A 4698-nucleotide genomic window follows, 5' to 3' on the forward strand; every position below is an offset into this window, starting at 1 on the left:
GTCTGAGACTTAGACTATGCCATGCTGATAAACAAAACCAAACGCTTTTGTTACAAAGTCTGGTTTAGATTCCAATACCAATTTTCTAACCACTTTACACAAGAACTCTATTGACTCTTTGCTCTGTAAGCCCCACTTCAGGGATCTTTATAGACCTCAATGTTACTTTTTAAGACTTTCAGGAGATCCAAAGTTTCAGCACAGAAGAACAGTTGTTACAAGGAACCTAAATTTTAGTTCTGATTCTGCTTATATCTTTATCTCATCATGGTCAAAGTTTAGCCTCTTGGGCCTCAACTTTCTCATCAATCAAATGGGAGGGGGTTAATTAGATCAGCATTTTTGACACAGTGTTTTCTGGAATACAAGTAAAATCCCTAAAAATAATTGCATACCTCTATCAACAACGATGGTTTTATTTATTTGTTTATTTATTTAATCATTCATTCATTCATCCATCCATCCATTCCATCCCAGGGATTGAACCCAGGGTTGCTTAATCACTGAGCCACATCCCTAGCCCTTTTTAATTTTTTTTTTTTTTTTAATTTTAAGACAGGCTCTCTCTAAGTCACTTAGGGCCTGGCTAAATTGCTGAGGCTGACTTTGAACTTGGTAGCAGCTTCAACCTCCAGAGCCACTGGGATTACTGGCATGTGCCACCACACCTGGTCTAAGATACTAAGATATTTTTAATACATCAGATTCTTTCCTCCTGGTTCCAGGATTAAGTATTTAAGAAATTTGTAATACCAAAATCAAAAAGAGAATACATTCAAAAGCTTGTGATTTGATTGCAATTCAGGGGCAAAGTGGAAAAAAGGAGACCTAGGTTTGCTCAGTATCTCTGTGGACTTGGGAAAGTCATTTAACTCATTTCCCCTCTGTGTTCTCTAATCTAATGGAGTTCATCAGAGTTCTTTGGCTCCCATGAAATTCCAATTAGCTTTATACACAAATAGCTCTCTTAGTCACATCATTTTGATAAGTGTGCAAAGCAGATTTCAAATAAACTTTTAAGTACCTTTAATTCTTATTATGAAATATTATCAGGGAAGGCAAGAGTGAATTAATGTAAGAACAAAAAACTGACAAGATTTTCTTGATCTGGTGTGTTTATGTCCTAAGCAAAGCCAGGTCTTAAGTGGCAGGTTAGTTTCATCAGAAATTTCAGTCAACAGCAGTGACTGTTGAATGTGGTATTGAAAAGAAATCTAAGAGAAGTCTGGGATCCATTAGCCATGCCTGGCAAGCAGCTGGGAATCTGCAGTGGCAGAATGAGCCCCACCTGTAGTCTGATGAGAGTCTGACAAGTCCACCTGTTTGGGAGGACCCGGGCACACAGATGGAGTTTGAACAGAGTTTAGAGAGCCTGTCTTTTATTGGAGTCTTTGGAGCATTTGGAGAGTTCTCAGGCTAACTCAATGAAAAGCATGAATTAGGCTCATGCACCTGTGAGAAACATATGTGCCATGATGGAAAAAGGTGAAGTTCAAATCATCTGCATTTCCTTAACCTAGAATTTCTTACCCCTATTTCTTATTTTGAAACCCTTTTTCTGATGTTTCCCTGTCATGATCCAGTTCATATCCAAGCCTTTCCATGAAGCTCTTGGAGGGGATCTTACTAATCTGTACTCTGTAGGTGTCATGGAAACTTGCAAAGGATTGTTTAATGCAGTAGGTCATCAGTAAAGGGTGTGTAGGGTCATAGTAGATGATTCAGTAGCTGTGTATAGGCAAGGAATAGCATATGCAGCTATAATGTAGAGAATACAAATGAATATTATCAGCAGTATCATGATAAACGTATAGTATTGATCTTATTCTTAATTTTTAATTTTTTTTTCATCTTGAGAACAGGGTATGACTAAAATGCAGAGGGTTTTGTTAAGTTGTTGAGGTTGGCCTTGAGCTTATTATCCTCCTTCATCAGAAAATCCATACCCACAGAGTGAAAGAAGTGGAATAAATGATGACCAACCCATAATCAATACCAAGCCAGGAAAATATTTTTCTCTGGGGTATGCATGAATTGGTTTTTCTGCTTTTCTGTCTCTTACTTAGTCTTAAGCTAGGAAATGCTTCTACAGAAGAAGGCCAGAAATGGATTCATTCAAGGAGCCTCTGTGAAGTCCGATTTACTCCGAGGACAGTCCAATTCTACCCATAGAATCCAGAATCAGTTCCTCCTGCCTGTGGTCAGAGAACCCTAAGACGCCACCTCCTGCAGGGCCTCTATTTAGTGGTGTAAACCAAGAGCCTCCCCTTTGAGGCAGAAAGCCAACCACACTTACCACTGCTGGGACAATGTCTCTTATCACAGCTGTGCACTGTTTATGATGGCATTTCCACATGATTCCAGGCTCGGCTCTGAATACCTGAACCCTGAGCACTGGCCACATGGTTACTAAAACATGAAGAGGGTTATCACACTTGACTGTGCTTGTTAAAATACAGGTGCCAAAGCCCAATCCAGATCCTCTAACCAGCATCTTCTGGGCTGGCTGAAGGCATCTACACATTAAGGAAAACACTCTAATATAGATTTTTGCCTCTAAAGTGCTGTCCTCAGATCAGATACAGGGTCATCACCTGGGAGCTGTTGAAAAGGCAGACTCTCAGACCCCACCCAGGCCTAGTGAATCACTCTGCATTTCTAACAAGATTTCCAGGTGATTAGTTACACAATAGAGGTTTGTGAAGCAACATTCTAGATCTGTGGTCCTCAGTCAGGGTAGCTTTTGCTCCACCCACCCCAACCTCCTCACTGTTTGGAGACAGTTTTGGTTGTCATAACTGGGAGGATGGTAATGGCCCCTGGGTAGCCAAAAGCCAGGGATGTGCTAGTATCCTGCAACGTGCAGGACAGATGCCAGCCTAGAACAAAAGATTAGCAAGTCAATATTGTAAACAGTGCTCATGCTGAGAACCTCAGGCTAACCAAGTTGGAAGATTAGTCTGGGAGCCAGCCACTTGCAAAGGCTTGGCAGATGCAGCTGGTTATCTGAGAGTCCAGCTGAAGGTTCTGGAGCAGGCTGTGCATTCTCAGTCAGAGCTGATAGAATGGACTTTGGGGCCCCAGAGCTTGGTCCTGAGTCCCAAATTTTCCTCTGACAGGCTGTCTTAAGTCACTGAGGAGATTGGGACCAACCAATGAGAACAAGCAAGGATTTTCACTGAGAGTTTGCAGTGTGAGATTCAACTATCATCACCTGTGTTTGGCAGACTCAAAAGGGAGACAAGGGTAGGAATGTCTTGCAGTGAAGGACAGGGAAGGCTTGACTTGAGATGTTGGCATAGCAGCTTGAGTCAGGCTGACTAGAAAGGGGCCTTCTGAGGGGTTGGTTAGGGTGCATGTCTGATTTGCATCCTAACTTGAAAATGGGAGCAGAGACTTGGAAGTTCTCAGCCATTAAATCCTGGTTGTCTGGGAATGATTTTTGCATAAATTGATGTTTAGCTTTCTAGTTTGTTACTAAAAACAAACAAAGTCCTTACAAGTCTATGTGGTAGCAGGCTGGCTTCCTGGGTGGTGAATTGAGATGGTTTCCCAGGGCAGGTTGCTGCAGGTGTGGTCAAGATCATATTATTATCTGCTCCTGCCTTTGTATATTCAGTCTCATGTGACTGAAAATTTCTTTCAACCTCAATGAATCTTCGTCTACAACAAGGATGTGATACAGGAGTCAATGTGAATTGAGTGACCTCACGTAGAACTCAGCATCTCATCTGTAGGGACTTTCACCAAGATGACGTTCACACCATCACCTTCCACAGCTTTGCCTGAGCTCATTCTTCTGGGCTGTGATCTCTCGTGACCCCACCAAGGACTTAAGTCAGAGGCCTTTGGATTTAGTTACTTATAGCTGTGTGACCTCAGGCATAGAAAAATCCCCAATAGACCTCTTTTATAATTCAGGGATGATATTGCATCTACTGGTGAAGATAAACTAAATATTTCCTGTCAAAACCCTGACAGGGCACCTGACAGAACAAGGACTCAGAAAATGCCAGCTGTTTATTGCTATTGTCACTGAGGCAGCCAGGAGGTGAGGATGCTCTGCAGGTGGGAACAGAAGCCTCCCATGAGATGAAGGGCTGCCTTGGGGTTCCTCGTTATTCTAGGTCTATTCCTTAGTGCTGGAAAGTCACCCAAGTGTTTGTCATTGAGTAGAATCTTGTGAGTGAAGCTTCTAAATCCACAGGTGATTAACTCAGGTGATGCTTATACACTGGGGTTTTGAAAACCACCCAGCAATCTCACGTTGCTCATGTGGAGACACAGGGATTCTCTGAGGCATCCTGGCCTCCTCACACTTAGTGTAAGTCACCAGGAAGTCTGAGGCTCACCTTCTCCCCTTCCAGACAGATGTGGAGACTTCTGAGACCTTGATTTTCTGGGCTGGTGATTGGAGTTTTCTACCTTTTTTTCAGGTAAGCTGTGGCCCACTCTGTTCCTGGCTCTGATACAGAGGTCTTAATAACCCACCTGCATGGGCAGACAGGTGAGGGACATGTAGGTCTTTGGGGGGCAGACTGAATCTGCAGTGGGGAGCCTCCCTAAGTGAACAGAATTACGGGAATTGGAGTCGTTGTGGGCATGCTTCAGATTTGGACAGCTCGTCAGTCAGCAATGACTGCAACCAGGGCTGTCTTTGGAAGTCTCAGAGATAGTGAAGTACTCATATTTTTGGAA

This window comes from Marmota flaviventris, chromosome 5, assembly GCF_047511675.1.
Source record: "Marmota flaviventris isolate mMarFla1 chromosome 5, mMarFla1.hap1, whole genome shotgun sequence".
NCBI lineage: Eukaryota > Metazoa > Chordata > Mammalia > Rodentia > Sciuridae > Marmota > Marmota flaviventris.